The 24,014-nt window shown below is 47.4% G+C and overlaps 1 protein-coding gene and 2 long non-coding RNA genes across 4 annotated transcripts in view; 2 read left to right on the forward strand and 1 right to left on the reverse strand.

The window, feature by feature from the left end:
- The window catches only part of IMMP2L (inner mitochondrial membrane peptidase subunit 2), a 596,245-nt gene that overhangs the window by 56,880 nt on the left and 515,351 nt on the right, over positions 1–24,014 (forward strand). The window lies entirely within an intron of this gene.
- On the forward strand, positions 593–20,220 carry LOC118497016. The gene is made up of 3 exons (XR_004899558.1): positions 593–1,022; positions 2,345–2,353; positions 20,200–20,220. It is a non-coding gene; the product is annotated as an uncharacterized LOC118497016 (long non-coding RNA).
- LOC118497015 lies at positions 16,542–17,132 on the reverse strand. The gene is made up of 2 exons (XR_004899557.1): positions 17,089–17,132; positions 16,542–16,839 (listed from the first exon to the last, which is right to left on the reverse strand). It is a non-coding gene; the product is annotated as an uncharacterized LOC118497015 (long non-coding RNA).

The raw sequence follows: 24,014 nt of genomic DNA on the forward strand, positions 1-24,014 counted from the left end.
AAAAATGTCCTTTATTTCACAGAAAAAAATGTAGTGGACTTTTTTGGGCAACCCAGTACAATGGGCCGTCTCCTGGCCTCTTTACTTTTCTGGCACATTTCAGTTGGATGAGATATTATTCGTTCTTTATGATGCAATGCGTTTCTTCACCCAGCCACATCCTGTTATGAGCCTCGCGAGCCGGCAGCGGGCTTCCCCGAGGCGGCACAGCCACGCATGCCGGGAGGAAGGATGAATATTAATGGGGGAGCGTTACTGCTGCGAGACCTTTCAGAAATACTAAATATGCCAAGGCAGTGATTTTTGGGGCTTTCATTTCACAAGTGTTTGTTTAAAATCTAATTGCTTGATCTGCAAGAAAACCAGAGGTCATAAACAGCAATGAATAAATTGTCCACAGGAATATATTTGCATAGAGTAAGAAATGTTTTGCCCTTTTCTCGAAAAGAGAAAAAAAGGGTAATAGCCAATTATCCTATTTAAAATGGTAATTAACCTCCTCATCGCTGTGATTCCAAGCAAGTCCAGGCGTGAACTCGGGGTCCGGCGCATTGTTTTCGGGGTGAACCCCAGTTGCCGCTGAAAGTTCATTCTCTAGAATCAGCGTCGTTGTGCGGCCGTGTGTATGATCAGCGTGACTCATACAAGTAGGAGGGAACCAAAGTCAAAATATTTAATTGCAGCACAATATTCTCTTTAAAATGAGTATCATCTTTTATAGAACTGTACGTTGTTCTGGGCGGTAGCCGCAATGGGGAAGTCTAGGACTAAAAGGTTTCGAAAGCTTAACTCGGAGCTGGGGATTGTCCCAAATGCTTTGTATATAACATTTCTTCTAATCTTCCCAACAGCCCTGTGAGGCAAGAGCCGTATTATATTGTGAGGAAACCGAGGCCCACAGAGGTTAGGTAAAGGGCCCAAGGTCACCAGTAAGTGCAGGAGGGAGGATTCGGACCTGGGACTTCTGACCTTGGAGCCATGTGCCTGCCCCTGGGCTGCCCTGCCAGTTTGTCTGTCTGCCAGTCATTCAGCCAGTCTGTTTTTCTGGTCATGACCTCCGCTGCTACCACTCTGAACTTTTACCTGGCGTGCTTATTTCCCAGCTGAACCTTTCTTGGAAGGTAGGTATTCCTAATGTATTGCTAAACAAGCATACAGATAAATACATGAATATAGCACGTTGAAATGTGCCTCAGAGCCATTTTTTTTACAGTAACAGCAATCTCTCTTTGTTTATTTTGGTTTTTGTAGCTGATGTATATACTGCCAAGCCAAGTAAGCACATTTTTATGAAGTTGCTTGTTTATTTTTTAACTTGAAAGAAGTCTTATGGCTCGCAAAGATCAAGGAGGGTTTCCCTTCCCAGGTCTTCTCCCCGAGTCCTTACCTGCTCCTAAGAAGGTGCTACATTTGATGATTATTCGTGTCCTGTTTAAGCAGTCTGGCCCCGACCCCCTCCTCTTACCCCTGCAGTTAAACGAAACCAAGCATACATATTCTGGGATGAGGAGCACCACGGAGGGCTGTCCCTTGACTCTGGAGAGGTTTGGTGACTGTCTTCTGCCCATTCAAATGGACCTCGGGGCAGCGGCGGCCGGGTGCGGGTGCGGGCACCTCCCGCAGAGCCAGGCGAGGCCAAGGAGGGCGATTGATGAAAACCAGAATCTTGTCTGACAGCACAGCCGTCCAAAATGAGCTGTAAGGAAATAAAACTGGGGACTTAACACGTCCCGCCAAATGGGGGTCAGCGACCCAGGCGTCGCAGGAGACAGGGGCCTCTCCGACCTTGAAGGCCGTTGGGAGTTCGGAGAGGGAAACTCACACAGCTGGCTGTTTTCACGTTCCCAGCATCTGCGTGACGGGGCAGGTCGGGTGCACAGCAAGCGATTCGGGCTGGATTGATGTACGGCGCAGGTCAAGGGGAAAACATCAGAGGAAAACTAATAATACCATAATAGCCGCTAATGCTCACAGAACGCTCTCTGTGTCCGGTATGGTTCTGGGCACGTTTTTATGTATTAGCGAATACAGTTATAAAACGAACATCAGCACGTGTGCACAGCAGCCCTGTGACTTGCACGCTACCGTGTTTGTGCCCAGGTATTAGTGCCGGGAGGGGCTCAGTGCGCAGCGAGGGGCGTGGAGGGGGCAGGGGTCGGCGTGAGGCACCTGCCCTCACAGCCTGTGCTCTGGGCCTCCCGCCCCACGCCTCCAGACGAAGGCACGAGGGAGGAAGGCAAAGGGGAACCTATCATCTGTGATCCAGAGCAGGGTCACACTTGTCCGCGTGTGTCTGAGGCACCCACGCCTGAGTCACACTGCTGGTGAGGGCTTTGGTGACCAGGTCAGTCAGGTCATCTGAGGCAACGAACTGGCCCAGTCCGATGCACCAGACAGGGTCTCGGTGAGAAAGAGGGGGGGCATGCCTGGGGGTGGGGTAGGGAGACTTTAATGCAGGGACCGTTTTCTAGGGATGGGCGGTAGAGCGGGATTTGACCGGGAAGGCGTCCTGACGCACCCGGGGGCTGGCAGCAGTGGGAGGTCACGGTGGCCTCACCCAGGCAGGGCCAGGGGATGGGGTCGCCTGTACACGTGAGAACTAGAAGCGTGGGGGAGGGGCTAGGGGACAGGAACTGGGACAGCAGCCTGGTGGGGGCAGGGCAGGTGACAGATGCCCCACCTTCTCTCTCCTTGTAGCACCTGGTCCACTAGGGGTGACTCCCGTTTGCTGATCCCAACTGGAAGCTAGGAGCCAAGGAAGCTCTCGTGGTGTCCTTCACAGAAGGCAGCCGCTGGGTGGAGAGCAGAAAGGACCAGCGGATCTGGAGGCCAACAGAGAGCTTGCCGCGTAGGGCGGGTTGGTCTTAAAACAGCCCTGAGCCCTGGCTGGCGTAGCTCAGTGGATTGAGTGCGGGCTGCAAACCAAAGCATCGCAGGGTCAATTCCCAGCCAGGGCACATGCCTGGGTTGCGGGCCACGGCCCCCAGCAACCACACATTGATGTTTCTCTCTCTCTCTCTCTCTTTCTCCCTCCCTTCCCTCTCTAAAAATAAATAAATAAAATCTTAAAAAAAACAGCCCTCAGCCTCGGAAGTGGGGTCTTGACGGAAGTGATCAAGTTACAATGAGGTCTCTAGGGTGGGTCCTAATCCAGTGTAACTAAGGTCCGTATAAAAAGGCCACATGCGGACACAGGCCCATAGGAAGGGAAGATGATGCAGAAGCTGGCCAACGGCAAGCCCAGGAGCACCTGCGGCTCTGAGAAACTAGGCGGGAGGCCTGGGACAGCGCCCTCCCCAGCCTCTGCAGGGGGACCACGGCTCTGCGGACTCCTGCTTTATCCTCTGCCCTGCAGAAGCGTGAGACAGAGCGTTCCTGTTCCGAGCTCCCCAGTTCTCGGTGCTTTGTTGTGGCAGCTTCAGGAAACTAGTACCTTTTAGAGCATGGTGAAACTTCTTTTTTAAAAAAGTTTATTGAATGTGTTGGGGTGACATTGGTTAGTAAACTTGTAGGTTTCAGGCGTACGGTTCTGTCATGCATCACTGGCGGATTGTATTGTGTGTTCACTACCCCAAGTCAGTGTGATGAAGCTTCTCAATTTTAAGTTTACATGCAGCCATAGGTTCCTGAAGACCTTAGAAATTAGCAAGTGCAAAACACCGGGCTTGGCTGTGAGTGACGTGCCCCAGGCCACAAAACTTGAATGGCAGCTGGGGCTGGGGCCCGGGAGGCAGGCTGTGTAAGAATCGTTAGAGGTGGACATACAGGTGTGACAGTCAGGTCCATAAATACATGGAAACTTTGAATTGTCAGTCAAGGAAAGCCTTATTATAATGTACAGGTTTTCATATTGTAATTGTTAATTTCTGGGTGTTAATGAATTTTACCTTATTAGTGTAATTAATTAACAAGTTAACTTTCTTGTTAGTATGAGGAGCTTTGGAAAGTCTTTGGGTGTAAAACTCCATTTTGAAAATTTAGAAGCAAAATAGCATTAAGCGATGGCCATGGTATCTATCACATTGTTTAGTGATTGCAGACTCAGTGTATCGAGTTGGGGGAATGTTGATATAATTGAGCTGGAAATTGACATGCGTGCAGAATCAATGCGCTCAAATGATGATTTTGAAAGTTCCTTTAGTTGATCATTTTAGAAAAGTATCCATTTACAATGTTTAATGTTAAAATTTAAAGCACATAAATAAGGATAAAGATGTTTATGCAAATCACTTGTAACATCAACCCTCTGAGAAGGCACTGTTTTCATTGGGGCTTTTCCCGTGTTTGGGTACATGTGTGTGCATACGATACATGCAAAGTGGAATTACATCTCACAAAGATTTGTTGCCCTGTTTTAAAATTCAACAACATAATGGGAACTCCCCACGTTTCCATATCAGTAAATAGAGGAATATTGTACAGTCCCTGGAAGCGATACAGTAATGATTGCTTCCAATTTTTGCTAAACAACATTATGCTAAACATCATTTTGCTTTGCAGACAACGGGATGATATACATCCCTGCAGGTAGATCATTGTATTATCCAGTTCTCGTTCTGAGCGGCTCCGTATTTGCATGAGGTAAACAGGGCCTCATGAAAGCCGTTGCAAATGTCCAGAATAAAGTGAAAACTCAGAAGCATATCTCACTAGAAAAAATTTGCAGTGGGTTAGAGAGATGTGCTGAAGTCAGTGTATAAAGAAAGGCTTCAAAGAAAAGTGGGTTGAAAGATAAAACCTTCACAATAGACCTTAAAGCTATATGTTGGGAGTAAGAAGGATTACAGCTCTTTAGGGAAGCAATTTGGCAATGTGCTTCCGGAGCCTTAGAAAACTTTCATCTTTGCTAGAATGAATACACATATAAATTTTTTTTCTAGGATGCAGTCTGCTTTTTATTTCTGTTGGAACATATTCTGGAAAATTTGAAACATACACAGCCAACATCCACAGCCTCGTTTCATCTGTAACTCCCATCTAATTCCCCACCCTGTGTCATGTTGTGACAGATTCTGGGCTTTTTATTGCTCTTTAATTTTCATTATTGTTTCTGATGTACAGTAGTTTAATTTTGAGGAGTGTATTTTAAGAAAAAAATGTGAAATACTGGGAAAACTTGATGCCTGATATGCTCCTTATGGAATCATTTGTGATGGGGAAATATTGAAAGCAGCTACCAGCGTCCGGGCAGACGTGAATTGTGAATTGCGGTGCTGCCCCGACGGGCTAATCTCCGACGGTACAGCCTGGGGAGGGTCCAGGGCAGCATGAGTCAGAGCTTGTGTTGTCGTGTTAAAGAATAAAAAGTAATTCAAACAGTATATAGGATCGAATGCACGGGCAAAAATTTGGCTTGGAAAAATGTGAGAGGGCGATATGGCCAAACAGGAAATCGTAACTTTTTGGATCACAGTGTTGCGGCTAATGTTCTTTTCCCCTTTTGTTGGCTGTTCAATATACTCCGTGTCTTCTGTGTTGACCATCGATTAGTTTTATGGTGGGAAACATTCAGTGAACTTGAACTGTGATAAAAACATAGAACACCATATCTGGCTTTAGACAACCCCACCGCCTGACTAATCATTTATCGTAACTGTGGGAATTAATTATAACAGCAAATAATATGAAAAAAAAAGGATATTGATAGAAATCTTCTGGATTGCATATTTTGCAAATGACTTCTTTTTAAATTAAAAAGAATTTCAATTACAGTTGATATTCAATACTATATTAGTTCCAGGTGCACACTCCAGTGATCAGACATTTAGGTAACCTGCATAGTGGTCTCCCCAGTACGTCTAGTTCCCATCTGACACACACATGGCTGTCACAGGGTCATTCCCTGTGCTTCCTTGCACCTCCTGGGGCCTGTCCCGTAACTGTGCATCTGTGCGTCTGAACCCCCTCATCCTTGGTACCCAGCCCCCCGCCACCCTCCCTCTGGCTTCTCTGGGTCTGGGAGTCTGTTTCTGTTTTGTTTGTTTAGCAAAGGACTCTTTTCAGTCCCTGGTTTTCTTTTTTTAAAAGATTTTATTTATTTATTTTTAGAGAGGGAAGGGAGGGAGAAAGAGAGAGAGAGAAACATCAATGTGTGGTTGCTGGGGGCTGTGGCCTGCAACCCAAGGTATGTGCCCTGACTGGGAATCAAACCTGCGATGCTTTGGTTTGTAGCCCGTGCTCAATCCACTGAGCTATGCCAGCCAGGGCCCTGGTTTTCCTAGTTAACTTTTTTCTCTGTGCCACTGTGAACGGAAAGAGAGAAGTCAAAGATTTCTTTTTAGAACCATCTCCCACAGTCACTTTTACTGATGAAATACAAGCAGAACAGGGACAGAATACCCCGCTGTTCTTCCCGACTTTCTGAAATGTTCGCTGGCGTTAAGTTTGCTTCTCATTTCTAGCTGCGCTTCCTCGAGTGCCTTTCACGTCTTGGAATTTGTGCGAAAACTGTTCAATGCCGATGGGCTTCACTGTATTTGAAGAAGAAATATTCCTTATCTAATAATATTTGGATAATGACAGTTAAAATTTCTTTAGAAAATTTCTGTGCCTTAGATCTTTATGTTTTATTTGGCAGATTCATTGAAATGCAGATAGCTTGAGGTCGAGTTAACATTTTATATCCCAGGCTCTGGCTGCCTTCTCAAAGAAAGTGATGAAAAGATGAGAAGGGTAGGAGAATGCGGAAATTTTGCTTTTGGGGAAATTTTTGAAGAATTAGAAATAAAATTAAATTTACTCGGATGATACTGGTTGGTAAAATTATACAGGTTTCCGGTGTGCAGCTCTGTGACACGGGGTCTGTGTTTGGTCTTGTGTGCACCCCGCCCAGAGCCAGACCGTCTCCCGTCACCGTGGGTTTGACCCCCTTCCCATCCCCCTCCCCTCCGGCACCCCACGCCGGTTCTCGGAGGAAAGGACTTTTTGAGATGAAACAGAGTAGAGAGGCAAAGGAGAAGAGACTGGAGAAATAATTTTATTGGTAACTTAAGGTCAATTTTCTTTTTTTTTGTCACTTAGGGTAGTAGGTCAAAAATTAAAAGTATATCATTGACATTATTGTTGGTAATTGTAATAACTTTCTATGGAAACTGATCAAATTTTTTTTACTCTTTTGAAACTACTGTCAGTAAAAGGCCCAACTGGCAGATTATGAGGAAATAACTTACATTTTAAATAATTTAATCACTTAATAATTTGCATTATAGAAATTTACTCATACAGAGAAACTATATGAGGAAAATTTGCTCATACAAAGCTTTGTGTCAACCAAGTGGTCAAAAATACATATTTTATTTATTACTTATTGAAGAAATAACTTACATCTGGGAGATTGAAGCAGATTTAGTGTCCTAAAAACTGCAAAAGTGAAAAGATATATATATGGGAAATTTAAGTTTTAAATCTCTTAGACCAACATATCTGGGTGGTATGGTTCTGTTCATAGACTCAGTGATCTGTATGCTGTATCTGGAAGGGACTAAAGGAGTGGCGAGCGCTTTTCACGCGTCACAGAACTCTATACGTCTGCTTCAAGGGACACATCCATGACCTTTGGAGACTTGACGTAACCCCGTGGGCAGACCCGGGGCACTGGCAGTGCGGAAAGGGCCGGCCGGCCAGCTGCAACAGAAAGCGTGTTGTGAGCTGGCCCCGCGTGGCAGCACCCCGTGCAGCCGGCCCGGCTGCAGTGCCGGCAACATCGGCGTCGTCCTCGCTTGCCCTCAGGACCCTCAGTCGGGTTGGCGAGTGCGGGCAGGCTGCCTCATCGGCCAGCATGGTGTGTGGAGGACAGGTGCGTTTCTGTTCGTGCCTCGTGTCCTGGTCCCAGTGTCGTCCCTCCGTGACAGCCGGGCTGCTGGAGTTCCCTCTTTTTCTTTCAGCACACACAGGGGGAAACGAAATGCTAAGGAGTAAAACTTAGCAAGAGATCTGATTGCTGCCGTGGCTAAGGTTTCGGGATATTAGGTTTTTAAGTAGGAAAGTACCTCTGTTCATCTCCATTTCAACTCACTTTTGCAAATGCAGAATTTGAGGCCCAGGAAACTTAAAGGAGCCGTTCTCCTGAGAAGCCGGCCACCCGCCTGTCAACCCCGTGCCTTTAACAGTGGTCTCCGCGGTACCTGGTTTTCCAGGGTTAGTGCTGCAGTGCAAGTGTGACCAGGCAGGGAGTGTCCGCATTAGGAATGCCGCACTTGCTGCGGCTGTGGTTTGGTAGCCGAGGCGGCCAGCTCCTGGGACAAGTGCCATTTGTTAGGGGCGGGGAGGAGAGCTGCTAGACATGGGACACCGAGTCTGTGACCCTGAGACATGGGTCGGACCCAGAGTCTCAGGGCTGGGCACGCAGTTCTGACAGTGCCACTTTGGATGGAGTCCTAAACCCTTTAAACGTTTAGAGTTTTGTCTTGTATGAGATGGGAACAGTGATTGTCATACCTCACTTCACAGGTTAACTGTGAGAATGCAGGCTATCGTGAGAAAGTTCAAGGTCCAGCCCACCAACATTTGTGACCGCTATCCTGGGCAATCCAGCAGACCCCAGCGAAAAAGAGAATCAAAACTTGTGTACCACCACGTTATGGAAGGCCAAATATTGAGAAGTAACGTTTAGCAGGACATCTGATTGATAACTCACGGTAGTGTTAGCATATTAGGTTTTAAATTCGGGAAAAGGCACCTGGGTCTTCAGGAGAGAACTCTGCGTCCTTTATCCTCAAGGAGATGATAACAAGGTGGAGAAATGATCCTTTAAAAAAGAGTGTTACGATCTGTGGGCCGAGACTGCTGTTAGTAGAACAGCAGGTCTACAAGCTACTAGTTAGTAGTGGGTGGAAGAAGGAAAGGGAACGTGGGCAGTGCAGTGGCAGGGGGGCGTCTGCCTCTTCAGGAAGACTCTGGGCGATTGTTCTCTCCTGTTTACCGCGGTGCGGTAAGCCCGCCCTCTGCTGCCGCGTCTCCCTGGGCCTCTACTTGGGATCAGGCCACCACGGTTCCACCAAGAACCCACCTTTTATTTTTACCCCCAGGGTCGGGCGTCTCAGCGGCAGCTCACGGGCTGCATGCCACCCAGGATGTCTGAGCACGCGGTGCAACACAGCATCATACATTCCCTTAAAACATGATGCGATGTTTCTGTGATTACGCATCACGATGTATTTAACGTGTGGCCCCAGATAACTCCTCTTCTTCCAGTGTGGCCCAGAGACGCCAAAGGTTGGACACTCCTGCTAAACAATTATTCGGCTTCACCTAGATTTTGTCTCTTAGCTTGAAGATCCATCCGTTGCTAGCAGTGTAGCTGGGTTACGTCAGCTCCAATACCGAAGCGAATGGTGGCCATCCAGCGATAGGGTTTCCGATTTTAATCTGTTTGCCACTGATGGCCATGTTATACCTTTCTGCGCTTTTAACTGTGGTGTTTTTTGGTTCGTGAGATGCACATTTTCCCCCACATTTCCACCTATCTGAAATCCAGGAGCGTCTTTACATCGATAGCTTCTCACACTGTTAGCCAGGTGGCGGTTTCGACGTCCTTGTCATTGTGCATGTGTGAATGTGGTCACAGTGTCCGGGCTCTCAGTCCTGTGCATTTCAGGCACTCCCGTCATCGCTAAGTCCTGCCATTCGGCCTCGGAAAGGTAGACTGTGTCTGCACGGAGGCACGGAAGTGGGGCAGCGGAATACGTGGCAAAGGGGGTTAAAAAAAGGATCCAAGACATCTTAAATAGTGGAAGAAATCATCGCCTCATGGCTCAGTTGGCTGCTTTGATTTTTTCCCTTCTTAGTTGTGTGTAAAGAAAGAAAGTCCATCATGTGATGATGGTGTTTAGGATTCGACAAAGCATATTATGTTATTTTTAGCTGGCGTCATTTAAATATGATCTAGTGGAAATTTTAAGACGTGTTCATGGAAAGTAAATGCCATTTCAAAAGGCGTTACCGACTTTACTAAAGGTTACTTTTTGAAAAAGTCAAGACTCTTATTCAGGCAGACAGAACAGGTGTCCGATTTTCGCTTTGCTCGTTAACTGATGGGGGAACCGGCAGGGTGTCGCCGCCTGTTCATGAGCGTCCTGTGCGGTCGGTCAGCGGTGAGTGCGCTACAGGTGCCACACCCGTCACCCCCACAGGCCAGTCCCCTCGTGCGTCACGGCCGGCCACTGTGGATTCTTTTCCACTGGGCAGAATTGACCTGCACCGGCGTGGCAAAGAATCCTCTATATTGTCAGGTGATTGACTGTTTAGAGAGCGGCGAAGTGGCTGCTTGCTACGGAAAAACTTGAGCTCTTGCGGAATCAAGACGACCTGGCATTGTGCACTACACAGGATACTCACTAACATGTTTTTTGCATGTTTCAAAGTCTTTCACATTATTTTCTGACAGATCTTAGAGTTTAGAAGGCCCTTTACTGAACTTGAACTTTATGGGAAGGATAGAAATAAATATTTGGACTTTTTTTGTTTGTTTGTTTGTTTGCCTTAAACAGCAGGTATCCATGTTCTCACGGTTCTGGGGCCTCTGCCTACCTCCCAGGTGGCCGGCGTGTCCTTTCTCCGTGTGTCTTCACGTGGTCGTCCCTCTCTATGTGCGCATGGCACTGTCCGAACCTCCTCTTCGTGCAAGGACACCCGTCATTCCAAACTAGGGCCCATCCTAATGACCTCATTTAGTGTTAATTTCCTCTTTTTTTTTCCCTAGTGGGCTTTGTGGAGGCTGTTGAGGGACGGTGTTGATCGGGGAGACAGAGGAGTAACTGCGCGGGGGAAGGCACCAGGGACCTGGTGCATGACAGTGGGTGGGGTGGTGAATTGGAGAGAGGTTCCGGGCAGGAGACTCTGGGAAGACACCGCCCCAGTGTGGGGAGGAAATGAGCTCCACGATGGGGCGATGGGGTGCTTTGGTTCTTGAGACAGAAAAGGAGTTCAGCCCAGAACAGAAGGATGGCAAAGGTCCTACTAAAGGCTGAACGGTGCCTGTTTTGTTTCCACTCCCGGCAATGCGCTCTTACCCGTGATGCCATCAGGCTGAGGAAGTTCATGTGCACATTAAGTAATGAGACATGGAGCCTCTGGTGGGCTAGTTAGTGCTACGTGGGGCGGGGAGTGCGGTACCAGCAGACCCCCAGGCAGAGGGAGGGTTCACTCGCTCAGTCTGTTTGTGAGCCCGTGCCCTGTGCCACGTGCTGTTGTAGGTACGTGGGGTGGGTCTCTGCCCTTGGGAGGCTCACTTTCCTTCCGACAGCAAAGTGCCACCCACGCATAGAAGACACGGCACATTGGAAAGCGAGCACTCCGGAACCCCCGGAGGAAGAGGAGAGCCCCACGGGACCCTGAGTGGGAGAGCCGCAGTGGCCTGCTGTCCCAGCCTCTCCCTGCCCTTAGTGTCTGGAGAATGGGCCAGCCGGCCCCGGGGGGGCCTGGCAGAGCAGGAGGGAGTCGGCCTGGAGTGTTTGTCAAGACTGCGATAGAATTGTGCAATTAATGATAATAGAGCACCGGCGATGCAATTTGTCCCTTTCTCTTCAGCAATGGAAGATAATGAAACGCACTGTAGGAAAATGGGCAGCCAATTACCTGAGTTGCACACCAGGGATGATTTTGTGGAAATAAATCTTTCTTATGAAGGATTTGGGTAGCATTTGAGTCACACGCCGCATCAGAGTTTTATGACAATTTTGTGTACCTCTGGTTTGTTTAGGATTTCTAAGATTTATTTTTTTCCAAAAAACTGGTGTCAACAATGTTATATTGGCAAAACTGTGCATGTCTCGACAGCTTGTGAAAATATAATAGTTAGCTTCTGGCTTTTAGTTCCAAATATGTATCATAAATTGCCTGACAACTAAACCTGAGATATATATACGTGTGTGTGTGTGTAGATACAGATATATATATACACACATGTATTGTATATGTATATCTATCTATAGATAGTCGGGTAGATTATACAAAATGGTTGCTGATAAGAACCTTATAGTAAGGCTCAAAAGTAGACTATAAACCTGCATCTTAATTAATATATAAATGTTTTTTTTAAAAGTCCAGTCCCAACAGCCCCATGCTCATTTGCAAGGACAGTTGTTGCAAGCCTACATGGAAAGATACTATTGGTTTTATATATTCTGGCACCTGCATATTTTCTCTTATCTTCTGTTTAAGCTTTCCTTTTGAAGAGCATTCATTGATTTCTTTCCTAGGCTATGTAGCGATACGTCGGAGAACACACAGGGTTTCTTATGGACTAAGCGGCGTTCGGGCATTTTCTTTTTTTTTTTTTTTAAAGATTTTATTTATTTTTTATTTTTAGAGAGGGAAGGGAGGGAGATAGAGATAGAGGTAAAGGGAGAGAGAGAGAGAGAGAGAGAGAGAGAGAGAGAGAGAGAGAGAGAGAGGGAGAGGGAGAGAGAAAGAGAAACACTAATGTGCGGTTGCTGGGGGTTCTGGCCTGCAACCCAGGAATGTACCCTGGCTGGGAATCGAACCTGCGATGCTTTGGTTCCCAGCCCACACTCAATCCACTGAGCTACGCCAGCCAGGCGGGCATTTTCTTTTGATGGTCAGGTGCTCCGATCACTGACTACGCCTCATCGATTTGTGGCCTGGGTGCCCTGGTCTGCGGGTAGGAGCTCCTCCTTTAGTGCCGAGTCCGTTGGCCCTGCCTCCTCTCCTCTCCCTTTCCCACTCTGTTCTCTCGTTCTCTCCTTTTCTTTAATGAACCCTGTTTTGCATCCTCTGCCCTTTCGGCTCTCCACAAAACGGATGATCGACGTTCAGCTCCCAACCCCGGAAATGCTCGCCGTGTCTAGAGAACACGCGTGGACACGTGTTCTCTCCTCGCACTTCACGGTTTTTGTCATTCTCTGGCTTCACGTCTGTGCCGCTTTATTCTTTTGCGTGCCCTCGCATGGTTTTGCTCCTTTGAAGGCTAAGGCTGTTTAAACTAACATGTGTATATAAGGGAGTGTGTGTGTGTGTGTGTGTGTGTGCGTGCGCACCATTTTTCCGTCTTCCAGGAAAGTGGGGGAATAAATTGGTAGGAAGGAGGAGAGAAGGTAGGACGTTTTCTCACTTTGCAGGGCAGCCCTCACCTGAGCTGAGCGTGCCTACTGGGACAGAGGGTATGAGGAATCGTGTGTGTGTGTGTGTGTGTGTGTGTGGCCCCAGTATTTTCCTGTCTCAGAAGCATACACTCGAGGTGCTTAGGGGTCTGTGAGCAGAGCTTTTCCTGTGGAGTGGAAGAGGGACTGCTGTGAGAAGGGAAATGGGCGCAGAAGTTCTACCTGGGAGGCCCTTCCTGACACGTAACAGTTTAGGGAGGAGCTCACTTACAGGTCGAGGAGCTGGAAACAGTTTCCCTTAAACTTCTGTGTGCCCACCTGCCCCTTGGAGAAATCGACCCGGAATTCTGGGGCACGGCTCTGTGCCGTGGTTTGAAGACCAGGAGCCGGCGCTGTGCTTCTGTCCCCGGTGCCTAATGTGAGCCCTCTGATTTATGTTAGCGTGTTGTACGTTATCGTTCGTCAGCCGTGGCCTGTTGTGTATTTTCTGAGGACATAAAGTCATCTAGACTGCTGGTCGGGTCGTGATGCACTTGGTAGATGTTGCCGTGGGGACAATGATGGTGGAGAAGAGGAAAGAGAAGAGGAAGAAGAGAAGGAGAAGGAAGAGGAAGTTAAAGCAATTTCCAAAAACCCAGCATGATCTACAGCTATTTCATAATGCCAGTCACGATTCTGATCATTTTACGAACTTTAAGTTATCTAGCCATATTTAGACCCTAAGAAGCAGGTACCAGTACTATTTCTGTTTTGCAGAGAAGGAAGGGGTCGCATGGAGGCCGAGTGACGGGTCCGGGCTCCGGTGGTGGAGCCGGGCCTGAGCCAGGTCGAACCGAGTAGCCTGCTCGAGAGCCGCAGCCGTGTAGCACTTTCTGTGGCTCAGACACGTGGGTGTGTGTGTGTGTGTGTGTGTGCCCTGTACACGGTCGCCTGCAAATGATGACGTGCCCGGCTGTGTACCTCTGAAGCTACTTCCAGTGATGGAAACCCATATGGAAATGGCAAAAAGCCCGAAATAGTTTGTAACTATAACTTCCTGCGGAACACATACTCGAAGGCTGTCTTGGGACCTCTTGGTGGCACGTGGTAGGCGGCTCCCCAAGGGGATCTGTCCCTTGCGGTTTGCACGTTGCTGTGACGAAAAGCTTAGAGAGCACCGCGTGCAGAGCCTGGCTGTGTTTTCATGCTGCTGTCTTCTCATCCTCTGACATGGGGGACAGGCACAGGGTGCTTTGTCCAGGTTGTCAGGTGTACTTCTGGGGGTGGGGGGGGGCAGTGCCTAAGATGGGACCCCGGAGTAGTGGAGTGGGGGAGGGAAGGGGCGATTGGGAAGAGCCACTCCTGGAAAGCAGAGGGGGTTTGGGCGGAGTAGCTGGAAAGGGGGCCAGCTGCAAGGGGTCGAGTTCCAGAGGAGGTGCGGATCCGGGGTGCAGGACAGCATGGGGGTGGGTTAGTCTGCCTGGGCCTAGGCCGCGAAGGGCCCGTTCTAACTGTGGGTCCCCACGTGGACTGGACACGTGGACTGGACCCCACATCCACGTCCCTTCATCGCCAAATACTGTTCTCTCGTGAGTGTGAGTGAGCTCGCCTCGGGCAGGTAGTGTTTTCCAGTCGTATTTCACCCTGCTGGAGCCTAGCGCAGAGCACGCAGATGACAGTTTGTTGGGTTTAGTGTGTGCCGGTGGGGAGCAGGAGGTGCAGCATGATCTGTGTTTGATGGGGGTGCGCGTGGGAGGGGCGGAGTGGGCCCGAGGAGGTTACAGGTCGGTGGTCGGCAGTCGTACTGGTCAGCGTCCGTGGTCTTCCAGGAAGAAGCGAGTCCCGTCCTGTGCGTCCTCGTCACGTGGCCTTGCGGCGCCTTCCGCGGCCACCGGTTTCTGCGGCCGGTGAGCAGTACCACCTGCGAGAGACAGGCTCTGTGCCCCTTTGCCATTTCCTCTGGCCCCGCCTCGTGCGGACGGGATGGTCTCCCAGGGATTGTGCTAGCCTTTACTTTGGATTAAAACTGGAATTTTCTTTTTCTAGAGGATTGCCAGACATTATTATAAAAAGAACTATGTTTGGAAACAGAGAGTATGGGGCTCCTGAATATAATAATGATTGAAACCTCAGAACCCCTTATGCTTACAAAACAGAAAGGACAGTCTATAAAAAAAAGTGATTTTATATTTTTTAGTGTTTAAGATCTCTGTCTATTCTTAAAATTCTAATGGGTTAGGTTATGGTAATCCATCAGAATATACACTAGTATATATATAAAACAGTATTTTTTGAAATAATTAGAATGCTATCTTTAAAAGGTGATGTACTCAGTAGTAAACAATATGGTATTTTTTGATTGAAAAATAATTCAAATGTAGGCAATAGTAAACAATGTGGTATTTTTTTGGGTTGAAAAATAATTCAAAGAACTTAATGCAATCATAACTTCTGATTGGCTTCTAATGAGTAATTCTTTTGATTTGGCTTCTGCCTCAGGAATATATATTTTTTAATGTTACAGAATAACAGGGAACACGTTGCTATATGCTCATGTGAAATAATGTTAAAGAAAATTTAGGAATCATGGGCTTTGAGGAACAGCGTTTTCTGGCACACGTTCTGAGAGTGGGGTCGCGTGACCACCAGCGGTGAGGTCGCTAGCGTTTCATGACACGGGTGATAACTGACCACGGGGAGGCCACCGTGTCCGGTGGTGCCACTGGCGCTTGCATACCTGTAGTGATGTCCTCCCTCTTCATGTATGTGAAGCTTCACATGGCGACACGCCTGTGTGGGGTGGCTCCGTGGGTGGATGGATGAGTGGGACACACTCCCACCCCCGAGGAGTCTGCTTTGTAAGGAGGGCGGCGTGGACAGTGAACGTTAAATAAAGTAGAAACACAGCAGATAAAAATAGGTGCTGGATAAACCGTCAGAACAGTGCGAGGTGATGAGGGCCCGATGGCTAGTGTAGATTAGGGGGAAATAGTAAAATAACAAGAAATGCTCATTAAAAAATAAAATCGGTAAGTGGCACAATTAAGAGTAACTTATATACATCTTTTGAGACTCTTAGTTTTGTACTTTTATTGCTAAGGTGCTGAATCTGACACAGTTCTTTGTTTTCACTCAGGATTCTTCAAAAGATCTATTTTGGCTGATCTTTATATAAAGAGTGAGTGTAGCTTTGATCGGGGACTTAATGTTAAATTCTTTGTTTAAATCAGTGACAAGATCCCAAGGATAATAAAACAGTTAGGGTTTTAAAGAATTAGAGTGACTTTATTTGGGTTTTTATACAAAGAGAAAAATTTTTTTTCCAGTATTTAGTGATATGCATCTCTGAGCAAAAGAAGAAAGAATTGGAAGATAGCTCAGATCTGTCTTAGTTAAAAATGTGTCTTTATTTAGTTTAACTTTTCTGGTTTCTTTATGAAATATCATGATGAGCAATTTTGCTTTTGTATTATGTTGGTTTGGTTAAAACTGTTCTTTTTTTTAATGGAATAATGTATTCCCTTCCAGCTATTGCCTTTTTTTTTTAAATAAAACATTTCCATAATGCCACTTGGGTTTCATGTACATCATTTTGACTGGCTTCAAAACAGAAGCTCAGGGGGGTATATGTAATCATTCTTATTCTAATGATTTTGAGGCACCTCTGGAGTTTTGCTGTCATAAATAATTTGGGGATAGGTGTGTGGCTTGCAGCTTTTTCTCTGTATTTTGGAGTCTTACCAGAGATTTGTCCACACAGGGACTTCTAAGTACTCCTTCCCTTGTTGCCCAACGAGCATAACTAGTTTATTTTTTAAAGATTTTATTTATCTATCTATCTATTTATTTATTTTTAGAGAGGGAAGGGAAGGAGAAAGAGAGAGAGAGAGAGAGAGAGAGAGAGAGAGAGAGAGATCAATGCGCAGTTGCTGGGGGCCATGGCCTGCAACCCAGGCATGTGCCCTGACTGGGAATTGAACCTGCGACATTTTTTGGTTCGCAGCCCACGCTCAATCCACTGAGCTACGCCAGCCAGGGCTAAGAGCGTAACTATTTTAAAATGAAAATTAGGAAAGTATTGATTTCAATTATTTCAAATTATAATTAGACATCTGTGAAGGTTTTTAACTGGAAAAAAATTTCTGAAAGAGAAGCCATGCATCTGTGATTTCCCATGGAAGTTAGAGCTAGGGCTTTTGCAGAGTTTTGGTGGCCTGATGGGCAACTGGTTAAGAAAGTGGGTAATCAGAAATTGGAACAACATATTCACCAAAAATATTTTTAGGACTTAACTGATCTGATGGATCTTCTCCTATCATACTCCTGGCTTTGTGACGCTCTGCCAGTGTGCATCTGCTCACACAGACCAGGTGGTTCTGCAGCTCTGCTGTGCCGTGCCCGTGACCGCTGCCTCTGTCGGGCCCCCGCTGGTCTCACCCCCACGGTTGTGTGGGCCTCTCACCCTCTCACTGGTTTCACCACTTTTAATGGACTTACCCACCCCAAGATCAGACTCTAAACGATTATAGAACTGAAGGTTGAACCGACTGGAAAGAAACGTGGCAGTCTTGCAATCTTCTCGTTGTTTTTGGCCGCCCAGTGTGAGTGGATGCCAGCGTGTCATGGCCTTTGCTTACAAAGCGTTTACAGAGGAACAGAACTGGTGAGGAAAGTACCTGCTTGAGTTTCAGAAGACCAAGGGCCAGAGCGCAGAATGAATGACCTGCTTGTGAGGACAGCCTCCTTTTCCGGTGACTTGTGGAATCTTGAGGAAGTCCCAAGTGCGCCAGTTGAGGGATTTATGGCACCGTGCCAAGAAGTGCATTTCTTCTGTTTTTCTGGGTTTTGTCACCTGACCGAAGTGCTAACAAATCCAGGCCATAGTAGAGAATGGAAATGCTCGTGTACAGTAGCTATTACTGAGACATGGAGGTCTTCTGGCCTCAAGTTCAAAAAGGGCACGGGATATTTAAAATTCATGGTGTCTGTGGTCTGCTAACTTGCTGGAGTAGGAGAGAAAACGATGTGAGTATTCATGAGCTGCTAAGGAGTTATTTTTTTGCACCCTACTGAGATCTCTTAAAACATAGCTTATTATTTAACAAAATAGTTTAAAATAGTTATCCCACTACTTTTCTAAGTGATTAATTTTTCTTGGCTTGCTTGAGTAAGGATTTTGGCTTGAGTTTGGAATATCTGGTAAATTAAGGAAATTTTGGTATAAAGTATAAAAATGTATCAATGATTCTCTCTCCCATAGTTATGAAACAACAGATACTCTCAAAATCATTCTACTATAAACTCAGATTTAAAAAAATTTATTTGCGAGAGAGAGGAAGGGAGAGAGAGAGAACAGCAATTTGTTGTTCTACTTTTTTATTCATTTAGAGGTTGATTCTTGCGTGTGTCCCAGCTGGGGATCTAACCCGCAACCTTGGCCTATTGAGACGATGCTCTAATCGTCTGAGCTACCCAGCCAGGGCCTACACCCAGGTTAAAAAAAATACTGGACCAGGTTAAAAGGCGTACTTGATGATATCTTTAGTTTTCCTTAAAATGTTATAAGCTCAAGTGCTTTATAAATCACTTTTTTTCCTACCAGGAAAGAAAAGAAGGCTAACAAGTGTATATCATCTTTAGATAAAACAGCAGCAGGTTTTGGACATCTGTTATTTAGCTTATTTGGGAGGCATATTGCAGAAATTGTGAAAATGTCAAATACATATTCCCCACCTTGTTATTAATTTCTAATACCCTTATTTATGCATTCTCGTTTCACTTATTTTCCCAGTTGCTATGTTCTGATGAGGCTCTCGTACACGGCTTTGCTGTTTGTGAGGCAAAGCCACACAGACAAGGAGTACAGTTGGCTCAAGAGTAGAATTATGTTCCTTCCTTTGTGTCCGTTCACCATGGGCATGGCCGTAGCTTCTGAAAGGTGCTGCATCCGATCATTCTCAATCCTTCTCGCCCAGGGCCTCACGCGCATCCAAGTGGTTTCAGAGCTGCGACTGGCACCTGGAGATTTGTCCGGGCCAGCATCCTCGCTGCAGCACCGGGCTGCCCTCCCCTGCTGTGATTTTGATTCTTGGATTCTGTATTTCTCCCGGTGCGAGCTATGTCCAGTAGGGAAACTTATGAAATTACTTGCCACCGTGATAAATGTTTTTAAAAGCTCTGGGGCATGCCAGGGAAGATACCATTTCTCTAATGTTCTGCTGCTTCGAAAGGCCAGAGGCAGCCGCTGCAGTTTGTTTCTAAGAAACACGGGCTGTGCCATCTGGGTGGGAGTTTAGTCAGAGGTGGGTCTTTAACTCCTCGACTTAACTCTCTTGGGCTGTCGTGAGAGGGAGATTTTTTTTTTTTTTAAGATTTTACGTATTCATTTTTAGAGAGGGAAGGGAGGGAGAGAGAGAAACATCAATGTGCGGTTGCTGGGGGTCATGGCCTGCAACCCAGGCATGTGCCCTGACTGGGAATCGAACCTGGGACACTTTGGTTCACAGCCCGCACTCAATCCACTGAGCTACGCCAGCCAGGGCTGAGAGGGAGATGTTTGATCAGCACAAAATCGGGGCTGCTGGGTTGGTTTTATTGTCTTGTCTGAGCTGACTTTCGGGGCTTTGTCACGTGCCTATGTCCTGGGTGGAGGTGATCCTGCTGCTCCCAGTTCTGGAACGTGCCCAGTGCCGTCCCCGAGTGCAGATGCCGCTCTGGTCCCCGGATGACGAGTGTCGGCCTGTTCAGACTGCCCGCCCGGCTCCTCCGCACACGGGCCTTCTGGGGACCACAGGTGAGACGCTGTGGCCAGTGGCTTTTCAGAGGGAGCAGGCCGACTGTCTCCAGAGTGGAGGAGGAGCCGGCGCCCTTGGTGTGAGTGCTTGGACAGAGAGAGACGGTTCTGCACACCTGCGTGGGGTCGCAGGGCACAGGGCCCCTGGCCGTGCTGTGAGGAGCTGTCCCCGCACACAGGCCTGAGTGCCGACAACTGAGCTTTCATGTCCCGACTTCAGCCTGAAGTCTCCAAAGTCCTGAGAGCTGTCAGTGCCCATTTAGGTTTTCAATTTCATTTTTAAAAAACGAGGCTTACGTTAAGCAATCCAATTTCCAATCCGTTCAGGGCGGCCACGAGCTCCGTGGTGAGGGAGGGCCCGCATCTGAGTCTGTCTGTATGTTTTTCTGAAAGTCTCGGCTTGGAGAAGACCACCTAGTATCGCCCTTCTGTTTGCTAAAATGGGCAGAACTTCACAGCTGCCTTCTAGGTCGTGATGCCTTTAAGGAGCTCTTGATCTCTACTTCCGAAACAGGTGCCCGACAGGATGTCCACGCGCCCAGCCCCCCTCTGTCTCACGCATGGTCAGGGGGGTGCACGATGTCAACCCGCATCCCCCCATTACAGTTCCTGGACATTCGGGCCCCCCGCCCCTGTCCCCGGAGCACAGTGACCCCCCCAGCTTTAGGACCGCTGTAGGTCGTACCCCAGTGAAAGGGGAAAGGGGGGAGTCCTGTTTCATCAGAGACTTCCTATTTGTCAAAACCTTTTATGTTTGACTTTCTCCCTTTTCATTTCCTCTGAAATCAGGAGCTACGCTGCCGAGTGCGTGTGGAAAATGAACGAATGAATCGTGGCAACCGTGAAGCTGTTCAGCCAGGGAACATTCCGTCGTTCGTCTGTGGGCGGCCAGCGTGCGTCTGTGCGTTTACAGGGGCGGGAAGGCGGTGCCGTCCCTCAGCTGCGGCTGGTGCGTCGTAGACCCTTCTGTGCTTCGGAAGTCTGCCTTGAGCCTTCCGTGCTGCGCTGGTGTTAAAATACAGCACACGGTCGGCAACCAGAATAGGATTTTCTTGCGTCAAAACGAAATAGTTATGCATCAGGTCATTTCTTGAGAAAGATGCTCTCTCAAAGTATTTTTTTTTAAGTTTTTAGTGTAGATTTTACTCCTCTTACCAAAAAAGTGTCTTTTTGAAATAATAGATTTGCTTATTCCCATAAAAACCATTTTATAAAGGTCCTTTTAGGGCTATGAGGGCTCACCTGAGTATTTTACACATTTAAATTGTTTTTCTCCTAGTCCTTATTACTTTAAAAATACTATTGAAACATCTGTTTCCTTGGACATTTTCAGTATTTCTTTTTCCACTGCCCTATGTCCTTCTCATTTAGTTAAGAAACCAAGTGTCTATTATTTCTGTGGACAAGGGAGGCCGAGTCACTTATTTGCTAAATGAGGCCCCTAATTGCCCCATCATTTTCTCGAAGATTGAAATACAAGGTCAGGGAACAGCAGGGGCGGTCGCTCTCCTAGAGCACGGCCAACAGAGACCTAGAGCCACATGAAGCTACACGAAGCTGCCCGTGTGCCCCGTTGCCGCCAGGCGTGCGTGCGAGCGCCCTGCCCCACGGCACACAGGTGTCAAGGGCAGGTAGTGAGAGACAGCGGGGTGAGCAGCCCGCTGCTGGCCTCCAGGAGTCCCCACCGGTGTCGCTAACGTCCCAGCAGAAGGAGACTCACGCCTGCATCTTCAAAACTCGATGTGTTTCACGAGACGGAAGTGGCAGCGTGATGGACTGGCTTCGCAGACCTGGGCCTCGGGCTCTGCATTATCTCTTACGGCGTTGCAGAAGCAAGCTCTTTTTCCGTCTTCGTGACCTGTTGGGCAAGATTTACGGTGTGCGAGGCAATGGGAAGAATACTTCGGTTTCTGTTTAGTGGAAACATAAGATGGAGATTCCTAAGCTGATCCATAACCAAGATTGTTTTGCAAGGTTGCTCTGGAATTCGCAGATGGTTCTGGAACTCCGTACAGAAATGCTCCCTTGCTGTTTAAGATTCCTTGACTTGAATCACTTAACTGCATCTCAGAGTTGTAGCTTTAAATTCCCACTTCTATGTCAAAGCGATACTGGAGTGTTTCAGTAAATAACAGGCATTATTATGTGTACTAACAGATGAAATTGGATTTTGTATTTATGTTTGTCTTACAAATCCGTTTCCCCTGGAATCTCTGAATACTCTTCATTTTCTGTTGTGATACAGTCTTCAGTCTTAAGAACCACCCGGAAAGAACTTTTCCTTACATGTCAGAGATCCTCAGAACAAGACACCTCGTTCAGCCGAGGGATCATCTGAAGATCCCCAAAGAAAATGGCCTGGAACCAATTACAAAAGCACCTGGAGCCTGACCCTCTGGCCCAGCCTGGTCACTGGGAATCTTTTCGGTGATTATTTGAGGTGAAGGTCCGGTGATCTGTCTGTTCTCCACCAGTAACAGATAAATGATCAAAGAATTCGAAGGTCTTTGCCGTGAGCTCCATGAAGAGTACTAGTCTTGGGCGAGCAGCGAGGTGAGGAGCTTGCGTCTGCAAGAGAGCGAGTGAAAAACTCTCCGTGACGTTGCAGCGGTCAGGAGTGCAGTGAGACTGAGTTAGGACTCTGTAACCGAATTCCAAAGATAGGATGAATCCTGGCCCGCAGTAGCTCCTCCTGGCCCAGATGAAACACGTGCACAGCCCCGGCCGGTGTGGCTCAGTTGGGCATCATTCCGCAGACCGGAAGGTTGCTGGTTCGATTCCTGGTTGGGGCACATTCAAGAGGCAGCTGAAGGATGTTTCTCTCTAGTATCGATGTTTCTCTCTCCCTCACTTCCCCTCTCTGAAATAAAAAAAGTAAAAGATTAAAAAAGGTTTACAATACATGAATATGTATATGGTAATTATTTTTATTATTACTATTTATTGAACGGTAGCACCCACTGCTTTTCATTTTTAAAGCATCTCATGCTTACACTGAGCAGGTGAGTAAATAGTGATGCTGGCATTTTGCAGATAAGATACATGGAAGGAAGGCCACATACACTAGAGTTCTGCTTCAGTTTTTCAGACGGGCAGAGTACTCGTTAAAGGAAACGCCACCATCCATATGCCTTAGCAAACAAGAGGGAAAACACTGCAAATATCTAAGATTGTGCACCGTTTAGGCTGTGCTCTGGCATGTGGGCTGTGGGCGCTTTCTGCCGAGTCGAGCTGCCGTGAGAGAGGTCGTGTTTTCAGATGCTGCCTGGGGGAGGAGCCCTCTGTAATCCCAGCCCCTTGAGAGCAGTGCTTGACAACGGGAGTTCCCGGTAAAACTTCTTATGGGAAAAGAAATTCCTATGAAGCAACGAATCCCACGTGGACCTGCCTTTAATGATGTAAAGCGGAGGGTGCGTCACTCGGGCTCAGAGGTGAGGGAGAGGCGCCAGAGGATGCTGCTGATGGGACGTGTGCGGCAGCTCCCCGGGCACCGCGTGGGTCAGTAAAGAGGACCTGATGTATGTGCACTGGTTTCAGAGATTCTGATACATGCAAAAAGCAGCCACCATAGGAATAGGATTTATTTTTAGCTGTGAAACTTCTGTGTCATATCCTTAATTATACAATTTCCCGCAGTCCAGAATCAGTCTTTTCCTGCCTGTGCTCCATCTGGACGAATTGAACTCATTCTTCATGGTCCGGAAAGTGCCCTTCTGCCCGTATTCCTGAAACACATCATATACAGCACCTCTTTGTCGGACTTAGGGACATCTGGTGCGAAGAAATCTGTGGGGTGCGAAGTGATAGCTTTAAGTTAACAAGATTTTTTTTTCTTTTTAGTTTTAATGATTTGGGTGATTGTTATAAAGACTTGAAACAATCAAGCAAGAGGGCAATGAGGATGATGGTCCAAAAATCTTTGGGAATACTGGCTGATTCCTCTTTTTCACTGGGTTCTTTAGGACTGTGAACCAAAACTCCCTCTCCCCTCTGCCCTCCTGCACTTACCCCGGGCAGGCAGAGGGGGCGGAGTAAACTGTGTGTGCGCTCGGGAGCCTCCAGGGGTCGCTCTGTTGAAGTGGGGTGTCCAGGTTCATGTACTCACCTGTGTACTATGAGAGGTGTATGTAGATTCTGGAACAAGCTTTACTCAAGATTTGTTTACGTACAGATGAATCTACACC

This window comes from Phyllostomus discolor, chromosome 10 (genome assembly GCF_004126475.2).
Source record: "Phyllostomus discolor isolate MPI-MPIP mPhyDis1 chromosome 10, mPhyDis1.pri.v3, whole genome shotgun sequence".
In the NCBI taxonomy this organism is placed as follows: Eukaryota; Metazoa; Chordata; class Mammalia; order Chiroptera; family Phyllostomidae; genus Phyllostomus; species Phyllostomus discolor.